Consider the following 22,968-nt stretch of genomic DNA (forward strand, 5'->3'; position numbering starts at 1 on the left):
AGGCCTGGGTACGGGAAGGACAAGAGGAAATGGGGATTTCTAACCAAGGAGCAGGGTAGGGGTCCATGGATGGAAAATTAGAAGAGCAAGTATCAGGGATAAGGGTTGCTGGCTACAGGCACCTGATGGGATTTTTGCTGAAGGCAGGCCACAGTGGTCAGTACCAACAATGCAGGATTTTCACAAAACTGACTTAGGATTCTCGAACCAGCTGGACTCTACAAGGAAAGAAGGCTGTCCAGAGTCAGGCGTGGTCAAGCAGAGGACTCAGCATGGCTGGTTAGAGGAGGAAGCCTCTCACCAGCTATTGCTGTAAAACCAAAGTCAGCTCTTGTAAAAATGTGTTGGATCAAATGCATATGTGTTCTGTTAAAAAAAAAAAAAGTTAAATGATTTGATTGGTTTATAAAAACCTTAAGTGCTCTATGAGATAAGATAAAGTAAGTTTTATATTTCTACCTATGAATAAAAGTCTTAGGCTATTGTTTTTAAAAATCATTGCATAGGGGCCAGCACATGGGAGACCAGGAGAAGCACCTGGTTCCTGGCTTCGGATCAGTACGATGCGCCAGCCACAGCATGCTAGCCATGCCGGCCATTGGAGGGTGAACCAACGGCAAAAGGAAGACCTTTCTCTCTCTCTCTCTCTCTCTCTCTCTCTCTCTCTTTTTTTTTTTTTTTTTTACAGGCAGAGTGGACAGTGAGAGAGAGAGATAGAGAGAAAGGTCTTCCTTTGCTGTTGGTTCACCCTCCAATGGCTGCCGCTGCCAGCGTGCTGCGGCCGGCACACTGCGTTGATCCGATGGCAGGAGCCAGGAACCAGGTGCTTCTCCTGGTCTCCCATGGGGTGCAGGGCCCAAGCACTTGGGCCATCCTCCACTGCACTCCCTGGCCACAGCAGAGAGCTGGCCTGGAAGAGGGGCAACAGGGACAGAATCCGGCGCCCCGACCGGGACTGTTGAGCCTGTTGAGCCGCGGCGCCGGCTTAGGAAGACCTTTCTCTCTGTCTCTCTCTCTCACTTACAATACCTGGTACAGTGTAAATGAATAGTTGTTATGCTCTACTATTTAAGGTGAAATGATAAAAGTTTATACATGTGAGGTATAATCACATTTTTTGGTAAATAATCTTGATGTGAGGTTGGTTGAATCCAGAGATTTGAAACCCATGAATGCGTAGGATTGTGAGGGATACAAACAAACCCTTCGTAAACTTTAACCTTTTCACTTAAAAGAATCAGATTACAGCTTCTCTTAGTCATATCTGAACTGTCAGCATCATTGTTCTTGCACATTATGAAGTAACATAAGTATTACTTCCATAGAGTCTGAAACATTACACATTCATCAAATGTTTAATTTTGACTTAATGGTTTCCTTGCCATTGGATTAAAAAATGTACCAGCACAATTAATGTCACATTATGTGGTCAAGAGATACACTGTGACTCTTACTTTTAGGAAAAGTGAGATGGGGTAGCTACATAGCTCGCTAAGGTCATACAGGTTTTCCTTAGATTTAGTCTGAGGTCATTTGTATTTCAGTCCCGTGTACTTCTCAGTGAACAAGCACTTGTCGAATTATGTAATTGGCCTCATGGCCAGTAAGGGACAAAAGGCAGATTTTGGAAAACTCCTTGGTTAAATAAATATTGTTAATATTTTTTTACTCAAAGGACTTGCGTCATATATAATGCATTGAAGTGCATAGTGCTAAAGAGATTGATGCAGCATGCAGAATTTTCCAGAGCTACATATTAACAGAATCCCTCTTTATAATTTCTCTTAGCTTCTCCTGAGCTATTTTTTTTTAAATACAGTTTGGGGAAGCTACAGTAATCTATTATTTATGAATCTGATTCAAGTTCTTTATATCAAAGTCATCTGCACTTTGCTAACAAAATAAATTGAAAAAGGTATTGGTTGTGGGCTCTTTATCCAGATTTGTCTCCGATTTGTGCTATGAGTTTTGACAAATTACAGAATTGAAGGAAACTGTTTCCATTTATGCATTAGTGATGGGGTATATGGGGAGACACACGGTCAAATATTCAACCTTTGGATTTGCGATTTTGAGCCTGTAGTCTTTTTATTTTCTGCAAATAGTGCATGGTCAAGAAGTATATGTCAGAACATGCTATAACAAATAACAATAGACATCCACAGTATTTATTTTACTACATTCTTGGTTGTTTTTGTTTTTTCGCGTGGTAGTTGTTTTTTTAGGTAGACTGAGGTATCAAATGTAGTTCAAATAAAATGCACAGACTCCTGTCTGTTGCCATTTACTTTTTAGTTAATAAAGAGGAAGAGTCCTTTTCTAATATTAGATATCAATAGTATCTGTTCTAAGAAAATCTAACTTTACAAATCCAATTCTTAGGTTTGCTATGAATTAAAATTTAATCACAAGAGGGCATTTAAAGGTAGTTATATTGTAGCTTGAGATGGAAACTTTGGAAAACCAAGATTTAGCTTTTTGGATTTGGGGAGAGAAATCAACATCATTAGTAGTAAGAGAACAGACCCACCAAGGGGTCCATGTGGGAATCACAAATGGTAGAAGGCACACTTGACTTTTTATAGTTTCCCAAGGGAAGAAATGGCTTAATCTGGTTCGATGTCGTCTGGGAAAAACCATCCGTACAGAGCGAATACTGAGAATGTGAAAATGCGCAGCACTGGTCCCATCTGAATTTGGAGGGGTGCTCTGTTACGAGTCAGTGTGCAAGGAGCGCCAGGCAGCAGCAACCAGGGCCACAAGTTATGTGGCCTTGAACAACTCCACTCCTCTGCATTCACTTAGAAAATGGAAGGCGAGACCGAGTGTGTGATTCTCTGATTGTGAGCTGGGACAGAAGAGAAAGTTGACAGTCTTTGGAACTGATTACCGAGTTGCCATGTTAGAAACGTGGTCAGAGATGTACTGAGTTTTTAGTAAACAGATTTCATCAGCTAAGTGTTATCCATAAAGATATTCTGATATGCCACTCATGTTCCAAACTTTGAAAAAATTATCCTCTGGCATTTTGTTACAGCAAATTTAAGAACCTACACAAATAAAGTACAGTTTTTTATTGTATATATTAGATATTTATGTGTATTATATATGGAGTACATGTAACATCAAATCATAGCAAATTTGTTCAATTCATCTTACTGAGATTTGGATGATTTGAAATGGTCCAAATATTATTTAGCAGACAGATTCATTGCTGAATTTGTAAGGCAGCTACTAAAGTAGAAATATTGTATGTATATATAATTTGAGAGACAGAGACACACAGATTGAGAGAAAGGGCACTTCTCATCAGCTGGTTCATTCCCCACATGCTCACAGCAGCTGGAGCTGGGGCTGGCTGAAGCAGGGAGTAGGGAACTCAATCCAGGTTCCCTACATGAGTGGCAGGAACCCAGTTATTTGGACCATAACCATTGCTTCCTAAGGTCCCTGAAGGCAAGGGGACTGGAGCCAGGAGCCACACCAGGTATCAAACCCAGGTACTCTGATGTGGGAGGCAGGCAACTTAATGAATGTCTGAAGTGCCAGGTGAAGGCCTGCCTCAGATTCTAGAATATCTTTTAAGTGCCAAGAGCTCTACGGGTATTTTGGAAAAACAAAGTCCTATTTTGATGATTAAATAATAGTTTACTACTCGTGTGTTTATTAAAAATAGCAATTATCATGTAATATATTCCTACATGGTAAAATATAAAGAAAAAACAGAAAAGCAATAGATTTGAGAATCATAATGCAAAGAGGTACATCAGTGAAAATGAATATTACCTTGAATTTAGAAGTAGCATTCTACAAATTTTCTAAGTCAAGTTTCTCTCTGAGTAATTAAAACTAAACTCTAGTCCTAGGCTTCAGAAATTTTGTTATCCAAATCGCTTTTAAATTCCCCAAAAAGATTTGAGCAGAGTGCAATAGATTTCGTAATTCAGTGTCTGTGATATAATAATCTGAATTAGAGCTGAATTGAAGTATATTACCTTAAAGATTTTAATGAAGCTACACATTAACACAATTAGACAAGATCAAAAGGAACATGTCTGCTTGTTTAATCACCCTGTTTCTAGGCATTTCTGAAGAGCTTGCTTTCACTGGGGCTTTGCCTTGGCAATTGTGTGATTTTAATTTGTTTACTAAATTATGGTTGTAACAGAAAGCATTTAGCTAGTAGTTCTACTGCATTTCTAACTTTAGCAATAACTCCATTGGAAAAAAAAAAAAAAGATGCTTACCTGTCCTGTGCTATTTTACGAATGAACTTTTCTCCCAAAGAGCTTGATTTAGTGTCATGTTTATGACCACTGTGTGTCTGTATAAGCAGGTCTTTGTGTGTATGACAAGTTATGCATGTGCATATGTCTTTTTAGTTAATTGGTTCCATTAGCTTCAATATAGTTAAATTATAATAATGAACACATCTAGTTAAGCAGTTTCTGGCATACCACCTTCTCTCTAGTTTATAGGATTTACCAACTAGGTTTATCAATCACAAAAGGAGATATACAGAGGAGATATGCACACACAGAGATTTATATTTGTACATGTGTTTACATTTATGTACACATCAACTCCGAACTCAATATTCAACATGGCCTTTGGTACAGATCAGCACTCTCTGATACAAATATGTGACCCACCAAGGTATATTTATTCCAAGTAGAAATGGAACATGAGCCACATTGAAAAAGTACAAAGAAGCAAATGGAATACATGTTCAATTTCACCCAGTAATCTAAAATATTATCAGGACAGTCTGTGACCAATAGGAAAACCAATGCATGATATGAATGAGAAATTCAACAAAGATATCAAAATCATTAAAAAGAACCCATCAGAAGTTAAAAAAAAAAAAAAACAATAACAACAACTGGGAAGAAGACATTTCACGTCCTTTCTTCATGCGAAGTCTCCTGAACCCATTTGTGTTCTGGACTTGGGCCACTCTGGACTCGCCACGCTTGAAGTGCTTACCAGTCACGTGTCGCCCATGGCTACCTTAACTGGATGTCACGAGGTGATGACCGCACATCTGTAGCTGAGGGGTGGGTGGTGCCCGTGAGAACAGTGAAGTCAGAATTAAATGCTACACTGTTGGACACCCTATCCAGTCCTTCCAGTCATCACTGCCCCTTTGCTGTAGAGAGTAACACAGGAAACACAAACTGGAAAAGCAAGACAGCTCTGTAAAGTCTATGTGGACACAAAAAAATACCCGCCAGGGAACGGCTTCAATCATTTTATTCAGTTTGCAAATTCAGAGTAGCAGCAAGAGACCACGGAACTTCTAGTCCTTAGTGGTTCCGCCTCGGGGCACAGCAGAAAGGGCTGCCTGCTGCCGGTGCAAAGGGCAAGCTCAGCCGTGGACACTCCTGGGGTAGAAGGCAGGAACTGTGACCGGAAGGGAACACTCAGGATTGGCTGAGTAACTGCCCAAATTAAAATGTGTGTGAAGACAGAATCAGGGAGGCTCAGGCAGCATGCGCTGCCATTGCAAAATACAGTGGACTGGAGGCTTAAACCACAGGTATTTCTTTCTCACAGATCTGTAGGCTGGAAATCTAAGGTCAGGGTACTGGCATGGTCATGGTCGGGTTCCAGTGAGAGTTCACACTCTGGCTTAGACTCCTGCCTTCTCTCTGTGTGCTGACAGGGCAGGGGAGTGAGAAAAACAGGGAGAGGGAGAAAGGGCCAGTGTAAAAGAGAGAAGCTCACTAGCTACCTCGTCTGCCTTCCCCCTTAGGAAGGCATCCTCAAGACCGCACCTAATTACCTCCCAAAGGTCTCATGGGACCAAGCTGGGGATTAGTACTTCAACATTTGTGAATTTGGGGGGAAACGAACATTCAGGTAACAACAGGGAGCCTGCTCTCCTGCCCTGAGCTTTCATTGTCTCTATTCCCAGAAACCAGATTTCTTAGAATATGTTGTGTATACAGAGTAAGTAGCTTTTTCCTACCTTTATGATCTTTGTAAACATTAATCATTATTTTGATTTGAGAAATAGAGACAGAGAGCTCCTATCTGGAGGTTTAGTTCCAAAATACCTGAGACTGAGCCAGACCAGAGCCCAGAGCCTCCTTGAGTGCCAGGGGCCCAGTTATTTGAGCCAACCCTGCTGCCTCTCAGAGTCTGCGTTATCAGGAAGCTGGAGACAGTAGCTGGAGCCCAGGACCAAACCCAGGCACTCCAATGTGCAATGCATTGTCTTAATCTCTAGGCCAAGTGTCCACCCCACTGTTTTGTTGGAAACCAATGTAAAATTGAATCCAGGGGCTGCATTGTGGCACAGTGGGTTAAGCTGCCACTTGTGACACAGGCATCCCATATTAGAGTGCTTAGGTTCAAGTCCAGCTACTCCACTTCTGGTCCAGCTTCCTGCTAAGACAATGGGAAAGCAGTGGAAGATGGTCTAAGTGCTTGGGTCCCGGCTGCCCATGTGGGAGACCAGGATGGAGTTCCTGGCTCCTGGCATCGACCTGGTCCAGACCTGGCTATCGCAGCCATTTGGGGAGTGAGCCAGCAGGTGGATGATCTCTCCCTGTTTCTTCCTCTCTTTATTACTCTGCCCTTCAAATAAATAAATAAATCTTAAAAATTGATGCCAAGAAACTCATTAACACATAATTAATTATTATGTGCTTTGAAGAATCTGCATTGAAAATTTACTGATAACAATGTATAATTAGGGGCCAGCATTGTGGCGTAGGGGGTAAAGCTGCTGCCCATATTGCCGGCATCCCTTGAGGGCAGCGGTTCGAGTCCTGGCTGCTCCATTTCTGATCCAGCTCTCTGCTATGGCCTGGGAAAGCAGTAGAACATGGCCTAAGTGCCTGAGCCCCTGAACCCATGTGGGAGATCCGGAAGAAGCTCCTGGCTGCTGGCTTTGGATTGGCGCAGTTCCAGCCATTGCAGCCATCTGGCTAGTGAACCAGCTGATGGAAGACCTCTCTCTCTCTCTTGCTTCTGTCTCTCTGTCTCTGTCTCTCTCTCTCTCTGTCTCTCTCTCTCCCTGCCTCTACATCTCTGTAACTTCCTTTCAAATAAATAAATTTTTAAGAAAGTGCATAATTAGTGCATATGCTCATGATTAATTAAGAAGTTGACAGGAAAACCATTGCTAAATAAAAACAAAGGATAAGCTGACAATGACATACTAGTTAGAGAAACTGTTTCCTAACAGAGTAGGTTTCAGGAGTCTGCCTACTTTTCTACTTTCCTACTTTCCTACTTTTCTCTCACCTCACCTCTCAGACACTTATTTCTGAAAAATATTTGCCATCATTTTTGTTCCTGATGAATTTAAGGCTCTGGAACTTTGGAATTCTTTTTTTTTTTTTCCTTTGACAAAGATGTATTTATTTGCAAAGAGACAGAAGTAGAGATACAGAGACATTCCACCTGTTGGTTCACTCCCCAAATGTCCGCTAGGAGGATCCCGAGCTAGGAGTCAGCAGCTTCTTCTGGATATCTCATGTGGATGCAGGGGCACACGCTCTTGGGTCATCCTCCACGGATTTTCCAGTCCATAGCAGAGACCTGGATCAGAAATGGAGCAGCCGGAACTTGAACCAGTGCCCATATGGGATGGCAGCACTGCAGACAGCAGCTTTACCTCCTATACTACATTGCCAACCCTGGAACTTCGGAAATCTGAATTCTTGGTTATCCTAAGTGACGACGAGCAGTTAGCAGTTAGTTAGAAAAGGGAAAAATAAAAATACCTGATATGTTTATGGTGCTTCATGGTTCAAATTATTTGTAAAGTGATTTTGTGAAATCCAAAACAAAGATTTCAACTCAAAGAAACTTGAGAGAGGGGCCATCTGGCTCTAAGTCAAGACTCAAATCCTACTTCTCACTGGAGGTAGGTTTACCAGCCTCATCGTAAGGTGAAGGAGAAGTGTAAGACTCCACCTTAGAAGGGAAAGACAAAAATAGAAGACTACATGGTGCATAAAGTGGATTTTAAAAAAGGAACTCTTCATTAGTAACTCGATAGACTTTAATAAATGAAAGAATTCAGGCATTTATTATCGTAAGCTCTTGTGGAGTTTGCGAAGCTGATTTTAGGGAAGAGGAAACATTTTAGTAAGCCAGATAGGGATCTATGGGTTTGGGAGGATTCTGTAAGTTACCTAGTCCTAATAAAAGAACTTCTTTCCACATCACTGGAAAGGAATTGATATTAACTGACAATTAATGGCTTGGGGAAAAGCAATCAGCATGCTTGTTCATTTACTTATTCAATAAATAGATATCGGGCGTTTGCTATGTGCTGGCAAAGTGATGAGATTCCCTGCCATCTTGGAAGTTAAACGCCAAGGGGGAATTCAAGCACCCGTTCTGGTTGCTTTACGTATATATTTTCTCTCATTTCAGTCCCAGCGCACTCAGTGGCATTATCATTACTTTCAATTTAAAAATGAAAACACTGAGCTTCAGTAAGTTGCTCAAGATTACACAGCCATTAATTAGCAGGAAAGGTAATCAGCAGGTTCTTATCTCCAAACTGATCAAGTCACACGCATTAAATATGTCATTAGACCTCGGGAAAGTAGTTTCAAAACAAAATCAAGCAAAATCAACAGAAATCTCAATCGATCTGGCCCCGTGGTCCTGTAGCTTTGCGACTATACTGTCTTCTGTGGGCACACTCTTTATGAGAACACCTTAGCCAGTGTCAGCATTCCATGTTAGAAAAAGTGAATTTGCTCACCATTCAGTGGTTTGGTTTGGTTTATTTTCAGTGCACTCATTGTGTCGTGTTGGGCTTGGTTGTGTCTGCAAAACAGACTGCATTTGACCTGTTTGGTCCGATCCGGTAGCACGGCCAGCTGCTTCCCCTCAGTAGCAGAGGGAAGGTTCTGGGTGGGTGGGGACTGCCTTCAGAAGCAGGGTTCTGATGAACCACTCCTTGTTTAGAAGGGTTACCTGATTAATAGTAAGGGACAGCCGAGGTCGTCTGCCGAGGTTGGCCTTGGCAGTGGTGCCATAGAAGGAACAGACTGTAGAAAATGACATCGAGAAATCCAAGCGGTGCAGCAGAGGCAAGTCTGTTCCATGCACTGCCAACCAGCGATGGTAAAACCGTCTGCAAACGGATTGGCTGCTAACGGATTGGCTGTGGCCTGTCAGCAGGCTGTCCTCGCACAGGTTAGAGTTGCTACCCGCCAAGTTGTTTCCGCACCTTGTTTCTTGTCTTGTCAGATTAAGGTTTTGATTCCATCTGATCCAACAGAAGGGGGTGGAGTCATATTTAATATAGGTCTGGACAAACAGAGCAGGTAGCTGAGGGTTACGTCTGCTCTCGTCCCATAGCAAGCTTAGCCTTGTTTTTTGGATTTCCTCCACTAGACTCATCACTCTCTTAATTTTGCTTTCTGCTCGTTTCGGAGAACGGTTTGAGGTTTCAACGCAGTGGTGAAGATCTCGCGGCTGTGTAGGAGGTCGCCTTGGCGCCAGGCTCTACGTCCCTTTGAAACCCTGGGACAATGACTTACTCTGTCGCTGGCTCAGTTTCCTTCCCTGAAAAATGAGGATAGCAACAGAACACACTTGATGGGATTTTTGCGAGTAAAGCACTTGTCGAAGAGTGCGTGATAAATGCTGGATATTATTAGCTGGCTGCTATTATTCTGATTGCTGTTGTCATCGCCATTGTTATTACAGAAGCGTTAGCATGCTGCATTTAAATCGGTTCCCGTCATCCACCTAGCATCGAATGGCAGATCATCAAGAGCAAGTACTTTTAGGTTCTTAGTACTTTGCCCATGAATGCATGTTATCAATTTTTTGTCCTAGAAACACCTTGTGAGTTTACTAAGACGCTGCATGCGGTAATAGCCAGCCGGTTAGAGCAGAAAGCTTGGGGAGAGGAGCTGCAGGCATGGCAGGCAGTGGGCGGGGCTTCCCCTGCAGGGTCGGCAGCTCTCGGGGACCTGCCAGCTCCTCTGCAGCTGGTCTTGCCCGCGCCTTCCCATGCCTTCCCTGCGCCTTCCCATGCCTTCCCTTTGTGCACAGCCGTGGGTCAGTGCAGTGCCAATGGCTCGGGCTGAGAGGTTTCATTCACTGCTGAGATTTGAAAATGGAAGCCAGCTGGAATATAAATGGAGAGTTGCAGGCGCAATGGAATGAGACCCATTTGCTAGTCTCAACTATTTTTATTGTGCAAAGAAACAAACGTATTCCAGGACGGATTCTAACAGTTTCTTTCCCTGTTTTTTTTTTTTTTTTTTTAACATGGTTACCTCTTTTTATTTTCCTTTTTATGGAGAAATCATAGATCAGAAAGCCTTGTCATGTTATCAGGATTTATTTTTTTAAGATTTATTTATTTATTTGAAAGTCAGAATTATACACAGAGAGAAGGAGAAACAGAGAGAGAGAGAGAGGTCTTCCATCTGCTGATGGCCTCAATGGCAGGAGCTGTGCTGATCCACAGCCAGGAGCCAGGAGCCAGGAGCCAGGAGCTTCTTCTGGGTCTCCCATGAGGCTGCAGGGGTCCAAGCACTTGGGCCATCTTCTTTTTTTTTTTTTTTTTTAATTTATTTGACAGGTAGAATTATAGACAGTGAGAGAGACGGAGAGAAAGGTCTTCCTTCCGTTGATTCACACCCCCCACCAATGGCCGCTATGGCCAGCACTGCGCCAATCCAGAGCCAGGTGCTTCCTTCTGGTCTCCCATGCAGGTGCAGGGGTTGGGCCATCTTCTATGGCTTTCCCAGGCTATAGCAGAGAGATGGATCGGAAGTGGAGCAGACGGGACTCGAACCAGTGCCCATATAGGATGCCAGCACTACAGGCAGCAGTTTACCCGCTACACCAAAGCGCCGACCCCCAGGCTTAATTTTAACAACAACAACAAAAAAAAAAGAAGAAGGAAAATTTATACCTAGCACTATATCAACCCCTTTAAAACATGAATGAAGAGAGGAACAAATTAGGCACAGTATTGGTCAGGTAAAGTTCAAGGGGAAAAGGCTACGATAGGCCATACTGTCCCTATGGAACAACAGTGATAAAAAAATGAGCTGTATCATTTTTTTTTCTTTTACTGACTTGTTCTCCCCGTGATTGAGGCATTTCAGCACACAACCAAGAAAATAATAGGTTACTTGCACGATGGTAGAAGTTTAACAAATGCTCAGTCGTTCACCCTGCATCATCGCTGTCATTGGTGAGAGCTTTGCTGTATGATATTGATGCCTGCTCCTCTCTTATTGCCGTATTCTTTTCAGATTCAATCTGTCTGCAATGGGCCACTAAACATTTCAATTTGCTACCTGTAGAGCTGGATTGCAATGTTCAAACTGAAATGAGAGAGAAATGGATTTAGTGAAACTCAAAATAGAGAGTTTCATGGATTTTTGTAGAAGGATGCACAAACTGAAACTCGCTGATAAGATACACACGATGCCTTTTGAGTGTCTCACAAAAGTACATGGTATTAAGCAATTTGTGGATGTTTATAAGGAAAATAGACTCGGCTGGATACTGATAAGACCTCCTGCATTTAGCGAACTCAGACTCTGTCAGCCCGGGGTGCTCCTACCTGTAGTGAGCGCCGTGATAATGGCTCTGGATGGCTGTAAAACTGGGCTTGTTCAGGTGCCCTCCAGAGAGCTGAGCCAGCAACGCACAGGACGAAGTCGGCATGACTTCCTAGCCAGAGCCCAGCGTTTAGGCTTTGCCTAGCAGGAAGCCTGTAGGTTTACTAACAGAAGCAGGGGTTTCTCTCACAGGCTGCTGTGCCCGGTTCTCAGCTGACCTCAGCTCGCTCGCTCTCTCTCTCTTACTCAGCCCCCCTATTTTGTTTTGTTTTTTAAATTCGTTTATGCTCCTTTCACGTTCGTCTCTTTCTGTGCTCAGTATCAAGATACTCTTTGTGACTCTCTGCCTAGACTCAGTCTGAGTTTCCTAATCTAGGTGTGACGAACTGCAAGAACATTGGGCAGTACCCAGCAGAGAACGCAGGCAGAACGTTAACAAAGACGGAAGCACCCGCAGCGAAGTGCCTTTTCTCACCCACTTTTTATGTGATTTGAACAAAATGATGGGAAGTAACAGGTGTGGGCAAGAATGCTGAGAAATTGGGACCACCCCACTTTATTGGCAGATGGATTGGTCAGCTTTTTGTAACTTTAAAATACCTGCAAGAATGTTTGGGGGAAGGAAAAGGTTGATTTGTGCTTCCAATTTGGAGGGTCACGGTTCAGAATCGGCGGCCACATCAGTGTGCTTTTAGTGAAGCCTGGTGGTGGTGGAGCCAGTACAGAGGGAGGGTCCCATGTTAGGCGAGGAAGCAGAGAGGGAAGGTGGGCTGAACTGAGCGTAAGTAACCCGCCCTCTTGAGAGATTGCCCTCTGAGGGCAAGCCCCCGTGAACTGAAGACTTCCCACTGGGCCCACAGCCCAGCCACCATCATTAGCTCCAGTCTGCACCCTAATCCGTCATCCATTAGCATTAATCCATTAATTTAACTTAATACTTTGGAGTTTAAACATCTGCATAGTTTGGGCCGCCAACTCCTGTTTAATCCATAATAGCGTGAATGTAAAATTGTTCCGTTATGATGTAATGTTTGGCAGTTCCTCGAAATGTTAAACATACAATTACCATATGACTCCACAATTCCACTCCTTGGTTATATAGACCAAAAATAATTGAAAACAGGGACTTAAACAAGTGCGTGCATGTACATGTTCATAAAAGGACCTTTTGACACTAGCCAGAGGTAGAAACAGCACACATGTCTGTCAACAGATGCATGGGTAAGCAAGTTAATGGTGTCTCCATACAATGGTCTATTTATTCAACCATAAAATGGGTGAGCTACTGATATATGCTACAACATGGAGACGCCTCCGAAACATACTGCACTAAGTGAAAGAAGCCAGACCCTAAAGGCTACATATCCTGTGATTCGATGTAGATCTGATGTTGAGAACAGATGAGACAGATTGCAGTTCGGTGTTGCCAAGGACTGGCAGAAGGGAGATACTGCTTACTGGGTAGGGGCTTTTCCTTGGGAGTGATGGAAGTGTTTTTGGAAGGAAACAGAGGCAGCAGTGGAACAGCACTGTGAATGTCCCAAATGCGGCTGAGTTATTCATTTCAATATGATTACTTTTATGTTATATGAATCTTAACCCAAATGATTCATGGAAAAAATTCAAAAAGTTATTAATTTGAAAATTAATTGAAATTAAATTTAATTAAAGTAGTTGAGGTAATTTTTTCCAGGGGAAGGGAAAGCAAAACATTGATAAAGACAAGTCCTCATTCAGACGTGGGGTTTTTGAAAACCAGTAACCTAACTGGTTTCTACTTCTACAGAGTTTCCGAATAAGAGAAGTTAATTATATTTGTAGCCCAAAGAATATAGGTTGTGGTCATTCTGCCAGGTGGGCTGTGACCCTCAGAATGGGATTTACTGATTTTGGATAATAGAAATATATAACAGTGATCACTAATTTCATCTCTGTGAAATGTTTAATAAGAGCTTACTGCATTATTGGCATTGTGTGTGTCTTTGGGGATATCACTTTGAGCAAGACAGACAGAATTTGCCTCTCACAGAATTGAGATTTCAGTTTAGAAGACCAAAAATTAAGTAAACGCAGTTAGGAATGTAGATATGGGCTTTTTTTTAAAAAAAAAAAAAAGGAAAAAAGATTTATTTTATTTATTCAAAAGGCAGAGTTACAGAGAGAGGGAGAGGTCTTCCATCTGCTGGTTGACTCCTCAAAAGGTTGCAATGGCCAGGGGTGGGCCAGGCCAAAGCGAGGATCTTCATTTGGGTCTCCCACATGGGTGCACGGGTCCAAGCACTTGAACCATCTTCTGCTGTTTTCCCAGGAGCATTAGCAGGGAGCTGGATTGGAAGTGGAGCTTCTGGGGCTCGAATTGGAACCCAGAAGGGATGCTGGCATTGCAGGCAGTGGCTTAACCCACTGTGCCACAAAACCAGCCTTGATCTGTACTTTCAGGTAGTCAGTCGGAAGTTGAGACAGACCCATGGGAGGGTGCTTGTCTATACCACTTGATAGGATACACAGAGACTCAGTCACAGGGGGCCACCTCTGATCCACCTTCTGATCCACCTTCAGACCTAGGACAGGTGTCAGGTCCTAGGAGCCTTCTAGATGCAGGTCGTCTTGGTCGAAGTAATGTTTGAAGTTCCCTTGCCGTGAAATCTCTGGCCTTCCAGGATTGCATGTTACATATTTCAAGATGGTTCACTACTTGCACTGTCTCTCACCAGACTCCTCTTTCTGATCACTGAGGTGAGTGGCTTCACCCCATCCTCGCAGCGCAGTATCTGGATGGTGCCCTGCTGGGTTTGAGCTTTTCCCGGCGTTTGACTTCCGGTTCCCCACCTTAGATTCTAGTTCTATGCTGATACCAAGTCCACACAGTCCCCTGGATCTTGTTCACACCTGCACCTGCCTTCCACTTTCTCTCTCCCACCTCAGCCTGGCTTCAGCCCTTGATCCCTGTGTGCTCCCCGAATGCTGTCCTTCCTTTTTAGCCCTGTGGTGACCATAATTCACTTACAGGGCATGTGATGAATCTTAGCAGTGAACAGTTGCTCCTGGCCTTAGTAATAGGCAAGTGAACTCTCTTTCTTGAGTAACTGATAATTCACCAGAATGACAGGGTGATGGTTATTTTTGCACAGAACTGGTGGCATCAATTAGTTACCTGACTCTTCTGGCTGGAAACACCTTGTCCTCCTACCTTCTCATTCTGCTTAAGTCTGGATTTTTAAGATGTTCTGCACATTCGCCATGTGCTTGGTTGTCTTCTCGGCTCACAAATTTTTCTAATGCATGAAATTCGGGAAAGGTGAGTTTCCCATCGTGAAGAAGTTTGTGGTGCTTGAGCGTGAATCCGAGTTATCAGTGAGAAACAAAACACTAACAGCCATCTACATAGCATTCACTTCTTTTTTTCATCACAATCGTTCATTTGTGTGACCCCTGACTGCTCTCTGCATTTGGGCTTCCAAATGTACTAACACCTCAGTTGATACCAGTTAGTCTAAGATTCATTTGTTCATTTTTTTGGTTCTTTGCAAGTTTCTGCCGGTATAATAATGAAGAGGAAAAAAATGATACAATTAGCATTTTTAAAGATTTAGGCAGATTTATCAATGCAGAGAGAAATCTGTTCATGGTCTCTGGTGATATTAGCCAGTTGGTTCTTTTTTAAATTTCTGGTTATTTGAAAGGAGGAATGGGGAGAGGGAGGTGAGAAACAGAGAGGTATCCCATCCGCTGGTTAATTGTCCAGGTGCCTACATGAGCCAGCTCTGGACCAGGCTGAAGCCAGCTGCCAGGAGCTCATTCCTGGTCCCCACATAGGTTGAGCCCTCACCTGCTGCCTCCTGTGGTGTGTATCAGGTGTGGAATCAGAAGCCGAGCCTGGACTGGAACCCAGGCACTCTGCTTCAGAATGCAGTATCTTAGCCTGTCCCTCATGCTGAGCACCTGTAAGGTCGGAATTAGAAACAGTTGCAAAGCAGAAGACAGGCAGCTGTTCGTGTTCCCCAAGAGCTTGGTCAGTGGCAAGGAATAAGTGTATCATCTGTATATGTGTGGCTTTTGTGGCTGGACTGTGGCTGACACTGTAGGTTTGTGTACTCACCACATTGAACCAGGGTGAAAGCAATTAAGCAAGTGTCAGAGATGACCGAATTTCATAAAAACATTCCTTGGGATTCCAGAAAAATGCAGGACTTTTGGAAATAGGGTCTACTTGAGCCTGGAACTTAAGGAAAGGTTTAAATCACAAGTCAGGTCACTGGAAATAAGTATATTTTTATAATTGGTCCAAAATTCGGCCCTTGGCCTTTAAGTTTCTTGCATATTCCACTGAGATGTGACTGTGCGGTCACCATTATTTTCATCACCAGCGCACTGCAACCTGTAACAGACATTGCTCTTGGTCTACCAGGAACTGGTTTCCCTCCTGCTTCCTAATAGCATGCGCCCCTCCCCCAAGCGGCCCAAGTGACGGGGGTGGGGGGGGGGTGGGGGGGGGGTGGCTGGCTTCCCAAGCTCATCAAGGAATAAGAGGCTGGGATCATCCAGTTCAGTCATAGGAGTTTCATTCCCTTTGCAGGAAAAGTGAGTTTCGAAACCCAGGGTTGAACAAGTGAAAGTGACCTTCCCCTGTGGAAGGTTATCCATGCAGTGTGAACTCGAATCTTAACCAGACCAGAGGGGGAGCTTTGTATTCCATCCTTGGTATAGAGAGATTTTCTCTTTTGCATTCTAAAAGGAAGATAGCCTGAGGACCAGCTAAGCCACAGATAATTGAAGGGACAGGCCCTGGTTTTACCATCCTAGAGGCCTTCCCACCTTCCAGCTAACTGGGACAGAAGAAAATAGATGGTGTCACCACCTGGCTCCCTGACTGCTGGTGCTTCCTGATAGGTACACGGCCTTGCATGCTCGTCCCATTGTCTGCCTCGTGCATTCAGACTGAAGGTGTTGTTTTAGGACGCAGTTCTGTTGGGTCAGCAGGTCATCCCAGTTTGACCAGAATGGAAGTGAAGGCTTTTCTGTGGGAGGGACTTGTCTAAGACTCAGCCCGGATGCAAGTCCTGGTCTTTACAGCTCAGCCCTGGCTCTCTTTTCCACTCTTATCATCCACGTCGTAGTGTAGTAAAAAATGATACTGAACCACAACGTAGTACATAAACTCAGACTTCAGCATCTGTTCTATCTCAAGGTCACCATGATCTTGAGAAGTTACAGTTTGGGGTCTCATTTTTCTTTTCAGTGTAATGAAGTCGATTATAGCTGTTGAGCTCCAACTTTTCCTAGGCTGCTAGAACCTCCTGATTCATTCATTTTTCTTCTCCTTGTTTGTATTTCTTCTTTTTCCTTCCAAGTTAATCCTTAAATTTTAATTTTTAAAAAGTTAAGTAAAAAACTTAACACACATGGAATTGTACATATTTATAAGGTACTATGGGATGTTTTGGTACATGTATACATTATACAGTATTCAGTCTGGGTAAATATATTTATCTCTTTAAATTTTTAACGTTTGCTTATGATGAAAACATCCAGCACCTAGATTCTGTTTTTTTTTAATAGAGAAACATGTAGTACATTATCATTATCTATAGTCACCCCACATCTCAGAACTTCCTACTCCTAACTTGCTATAACCTAGTACCTGTCATTCAACCTCTTCCCATCCATCTCTCTTCCCTTCCCTCCACAGATTCTAGTAACCACTGTTAACTTTTTAACTTCTTTGACATTAATTTTTTTTAGACTTCACATGTGAATGAAAGCACATGATCACATGTCTTTCTGTGCTTGGCCTCATTCTCTCTCTGTCTCTGTCTCTCTCTCTCTCTCTCTCTCTCTGACTTACTTGTTTTTCTGAAAGGGAGAATTACAGAGAGACAGATCTTCCATCCAATGCTTCACTACTCAAATAGCCACAATGGCAAGGATTGGGCCAGGCTGGAGCCAGGATCCAGGAGCCAAGAGCATCTTTCGGGTCTCCCACGTGAGTGGCGGGGGCCCCACGTACTGGAGCCGTCTTCCGCAGCTTTCCCAGGTGCATTAGCCAGTGCCTGAATCAAAAGTGGTACAGCCAGGACTTCAACCGGCACTCATAGGGGATGCTGGCATTTGTGTGCAGTGGCTTGGCCTGCTGTACCACCCTGCTCACCCTGGCTTAGTTCATTTAACTTGTGGTATCCACTTCCATCCATGTTTTTGCAAATGACAAGATTTCATAATACTTACGGCTGACTCGTATCCCATTGTGTTTATGCACCATGTTTTCTTTATCCCTTCGTCAGTGGATGGGCATTTAGGGTGTTCCTGTTTCTTGGCTGTTGTGAATAGTGCTGTGATAAGCATGGGAGTGCAGGTGTCTCTTTGACAGATGGATTTCATCTCCCTTAGATGTATGCCCAAGGGATTGCTGAGTCTTATGGTAATTCTGTTTTCAGATTTTTAAGGAACATTCTGTACTGTTTTCCACAACAACTATATAAATTTGTTTTCTTCTTTTTCCTTAAAATCATCTGGATTATCCCCAAAGAGCAGCAGTTCCTTCCTGGGCTGTGTAAGTCGAGGAGGCTAGGAAGCAGAGCATGGTAGCGGTGTTACGTGTTCCAGGCTGTAGAAGCCCAAAGCAGGCACATAAAGGACCCGAGGTCTTGTCCCCCATTCCTGACTGCCACCACGGGATTCCCGCAGCTGGAACAAGGTGTTTCTTACCTGAGAGTAGGCTGAGAAGCTGGACCTGAGCTCTTGCCTCTTTCCTTGCTGTCTCTGAGGTCGCTATTACAATCTGCTATGTTTTCTGAAGATTCTTATTTTTTGGAAGGGGAAAATTATTTCAGAGATAACAGCCTGGGAAGATCCGAATCAAACGTTGCAGTGGTTCAGCTGTAGAGTATTAAAGTCTTACATTTTGAATGAATACGGGGAAGTTTGTTTTTTACTTAGCTCAGTTCTGATATTCTCGTGTTGAGGCCTAAGGCTCGCTTAGGGACTTCCTGTCTGAATTAACTGGTAAAGTCAAAGCTACCTACCACCTTTTCTGCATTTTGTGTCTGGTTCACCAAACATTGCTTGTTTAATATACTTTCTTTACACTGTTAGAGGAACCTGGAGAGAGAAAGGAGGGGAGAAGAAGGGAGAGTTCTAGGGGGAATGTGCCTTTAATCATGTAATTTTGGGGGAATAGGGTATATGTATTATAGACTTATGAGAAAAACAGGCAGTTTTCTCCTGATGGTAACTCTCATTCTTACTCTAGAAAGCATATTTCTTCATGAGAATCATATTGTTATAATAGCCATATTATTCTTTTGTAAGTGGTGAAAGCCATTTATATGAAAGGTACCTGGAGTGTGTAGCAGGCACACTGTATCACAATCAATAAATTGTTTTCCTGCCTCTTAAAGGCACTAAAACCTAGAGCCAGCGCTGTGGTGCAGTAGATTAATCTTCTGCCTGCAGCACTGACATCCCATATGGGTGCCAGTTCTAGTCTCTGCTGCTCCTCTTCCAAACCAGCTCTCTGCTGTGGCCTGGAAAGCAGTAGAAAATGGTTCAATTCCTTGGGCCCCTGCACCTGCGTGGGAGACCCGGAAGAAGCCGCTGGCTCCTGGCTTTGGATTGGCTCAGCTCTGACCATTGTGGCCATCTCGGGGGTGAACCAGTGAATAGAAGACCTTTATCTGTGTCTCTTCCTCTCTCTGTATTTATCTCAAATAATAAAATCTTTTTAACAAAAGTACTGAAATCTAATTCTCAAAGGTGTTATGTTACAAGAATGCCTTCAGAGAGGTTTAGTCCAACCTGATACTTGTTGAATATTCTTAAGCTGTAGTCTATCTATTTAGTGGTTCATTCAGCAAATATTTATTGACTGCTACGTATAGAGCACGGCAGAGTGTTGGGGACATAACAGTGACAAAATTGCCATGCATAGGTACCTTCAAGGAGCTTTCAATATAAAGGAGAAAAGAAATTGAATGAGTAAATGCAAGGGGTTCTCCTAGAGCTGACATGCCTGTCTGTATATGGAAACAGGCTAGGCAAGTACAACCTATGCATGATTTAAAAAAAAAAAAAAACTGAGAGTAAACACTGCTTTAGAAGATTCCATGAGAGAAATTCTGCTTATAGAGAAGTATGTACTTTTTCACTTCTGGTCTCTCCTGTTGGAGTTGAAGACTTAAAATGATTTTTAATATAGTCTGATCTCTTGTCATGAAATAGAGATGAAAATAGTCAAAGAGCTTTCTAGTATTTTTATAATTATTGGATTTGTTTGCATTATTCCAGCTTTAGAAAATGTTCTTTAAAAGCATATTTCTTCCATTAGCCATAATTCACACCAGCTCTATGTTCTTGGACTCAGATTTTTAAAAAGAAACCATTTTTCTTCTATTTTAAAATTTTAAAAATATCTTTATTTATTTGAGAGATAAAATTACAGAGAGAAGAATAGAAAGGTCTTCCATCTGCTGGTTCACCCCCAAAGTGACCGCAACAGCCAGGGCTGGGCCATTCCAAAGCCAGGAGCTTCTTCCAGGTTTCCCACACAGGTGCAGGGGCCCAAGTGCTTGGGACATCTTCCATTGCTTTTCCAGGCCATAGCAGAGAGCTGGATTGGAAGAGGAGCAGCTAGGACTCGAACCAGTGGCCATATGGATACAGGTACTGCAGGTGATGGTTTTACCTGCTATGTCACAGCAACAGCCCCTATTGTTAATTTTTTAAAAATGGAATTTCTTGTTTAGAAGTAATTCTCTTTGGCATGTTCTAAAGATTGAAATCTGGGTCTGGAAAAAACAGAATTCCAGAAAAATATGAATTGTTTGGACTTCTGAAAACTTCTGTTTCACTATTATTTCTTATCCTTATGCCAAAGAATGAAATCAGTAACATTGCCCTGTGTGTGCAATTCAAGGTTGACAACCTGTAGAAGAAAATTTGAGCATTATGTAAACCATAGAATTCTACAAACGGTAAGACGCATCTGAGAGTATTCATCAAGTAACAAAGAGTCTTTCTCTTGTTCATTTATAGCAGCTTGCTCTGTTACAGTCTGGTTTAGGAAGGCCTCTTAAAGTAGGACTGACCCTGCACGTGCGAGCCGCCGAGCCCCACCCTGTTTGTGAGGTCTTCCTTTGTGACCCCCCCACCCCAGGACTCATGATTCCGCATCATCTATGAGAATGCATTCCTCATAGGGCCATCTCACTGCCAGGCTGGGAGCTTCTTGAGTTACGTGAACCCAGTGCCAACACAGAGAGTGGTCCATTCTGTGTTCATAAAGGAGTGCATCTAATAGGTAGGCGAAGGGTTCCTTGTGAAAAACAAAGTACACTTACACACACACGCACCAATATACATTAAATTCCGCTTTGTACCTGGTTGCATCTGGGCCTGTCAAAGTTATCCAATATATAGGGCCCTTACTCTACCCTTGGGAAGCAGAAAGATGTTTCAGACAGATGCCTTAACTAAAGCTAATGTAGTTAATATTTCTCCAAGGTTCGCTGTGTCCAGAGGCCACAGGGTTCCTCTTGTTAAGAACCTTGTTCGCTTTTTCATACATGGAACAGGACTTCAGTTCTACCTTAAAGGACTGGAGAGATCCATGGCCAAGGGCCCTACAGTAGAGGGTGGTGGGTGTTGTGTTCCAGAGATGCCCTGTACCCGAGTGCCACACTGATTACACACCCTCACCAGCAGAGTTGAGGAACGGATTGTACCAGTGAAAGCAAGAATTTCCAAGGCCAAGTCAGCAAGAAAGAAGGCAGTGTATTTTGCCCAGTTCTCTCACTATCCTGCAGAGAGGTGCTCTGGGTTAGGGCCCTGCTGGACCTGCGCTGCGAGTAGGAGTTCGTAGAGCTAGAATAAGGAAACCCCTTGTCTGGGGCAGAATGCAGAGCCTGCGTAGGACTGGACAGTTCAGTGTGGGGGTCCCAGCTGCTACAGTTGTCCAAGGGTGTCGGGGGCCCAGCGCTTGGAAGCCAGGTGGGAGGACAGTGTTCCCCTGCCCCAGCCTGCTGCTTGTCCGGGCAATGCCGACTGGGCTCTGGAGTCACCAGCTGCTTCTCGCTCTACGGTGCTTAGTGTCTGGACCCCAGAAATAGAGACTTCAGTTCAAGTCCTAGCCTCCCTCAGTCCCTCACTTCTCTAAGCCTCAGTTTCCTGAAAGATGAAACTGGGATACCCGTAATCCATTGTTCGTGTGATTGTAGTGAGGGTTAGATTAAAAGAGGCACTTACAGCGGTGCTGTGGCTCAATAGGCTAATCCTCTGCCTTGCGGCGCCGGCACACCGGGTTCTAGTCCTGGTTGGGGCGCCAGATTCTGTCCCAGTTGCCCCTCTTCCAGGCCAGCTCTCTGCTGTGGCCAGGGAGTGCAGTGGAGGATGGCCCAAGTCCTTGGCCCTGCACCCGCATGGGAGACCAGGATAAGCACCTGGCTCCTGGCTTTGGATCATTGTGATGCGCCGGCCGCAGGGTGCCGGCTGCGGCGGCCATTGGAGGGTGAACCAACGGCAAAAGGAAGACCTTCCTCTCTGTCTCTCTCACTGTCCACTCTGCCTGTCAAAAAAAAAAAAGAAAAAAAAAGAGGCACTTACCACATAGTCAGTGTTCAGCGAACACTAGCTGGAAAGGGAGCAGTGAGAATTTATGTGGGCAAGTTGTGTTCTGGAGCCACTGGGCAGACCAGGAGTGAGCTCATTCTGGGGTGAATAGGACTGGACTTGTAGACGGCCCACATTGTGAGACTACTGAGTCACTCTCCAGTCCATCTGGGGCTGTTGAAGGTTTTCAGGTCAACTCCACGACAAACAGGAATTTTCAGCAGTGGTAATGTGGGGGCGGGCTTTCCAGGTCGATTGAAGTTAAGAAAACTGAGAGTAGGGTGACCTTTTAGACTAGAATCATTTCTTTTCCAGGAAGTTGTGGGTCTGAGTTGTTTGAACTTTGGCTTCCATTCCACCAGCCTTTAGCCTTGCTCTCCTTAGTGCAGCCTGAGTTCTTCAGTGTTTCTTCATTGGGGGCTCGATGTGGGACTTAGCATTGTAAAAGTAATAGAAATTGTTTTCAATAAGGCATAGTGACAGGAACAGATAGCCTTCTCTTAAGTGCATTTTGGGTTATTTGTTTTTTGTTTTTTAAATCTGTTTGGCAGAAACTCAGTGATGATGCTTCCTTCCCCTTTTCAAGAAATAATTGTTTGCCTTATAGGAAGCCATCATTCTATAAAAATTCGCAGTGTATTCTCTACTATTCTATTTTCCCACCCTGCCTAGCATGGTGCTTGCTGGAAATGAATTCCTTCTCAAAACATGATGGTGCATGGGTACATGGACAGATGGGTGTCTGTGTAGGTGGGTGGACAGATGGGTGTCTGGGTAGGTAGGTGGACAGATGGGTGTCTGG

The 22,968-nt window shown here is 43.6% G+C and overlaps 1 protein-coding gene and 1 long non-coding RNA gene across 4 annotated transcripts in view; both read left to right on the forward strand.

The window, feature by feature from the left end:
* The window catches only part of EXOC4 (exocyst complex component 4), an 871,518-nt gene that overhangs the window by 481,112 nt on the left and 367,438 nt on the right, over positions 1-22,968 (forward strand). The window lies entirely within an intron of this gene.
* Positions 756-22,968, forward strand: part of LOC138849071 (uncharacterized) — a 77,262-nt gene continuing 55,049 nt past the window's right edge. Inside the window, exon 1 of the long non-coding RNA XR_011387460.1 lies at positions 756-20,859. This is a non-coding gene — a long non-coding RNA (uncharacterized lncRNA). The remainder of the gene's footprint in view (positions 20,860-22,968) is intronic.

This window comes from Oryctolagus cuniculus, chromosome 3 (assembly GCF_964237555.1).
Source record: "Oryctolagus cuniculus chromosome 3, mOryCun1.1, whole genome shotgun sequence".
Lineage (NCBI taxonomy): Eukaryota > Metazoa > Chordata > Mammalia > Lagomorpha > Leporidae > Oryctolagus > Oryctolagus cuniculus.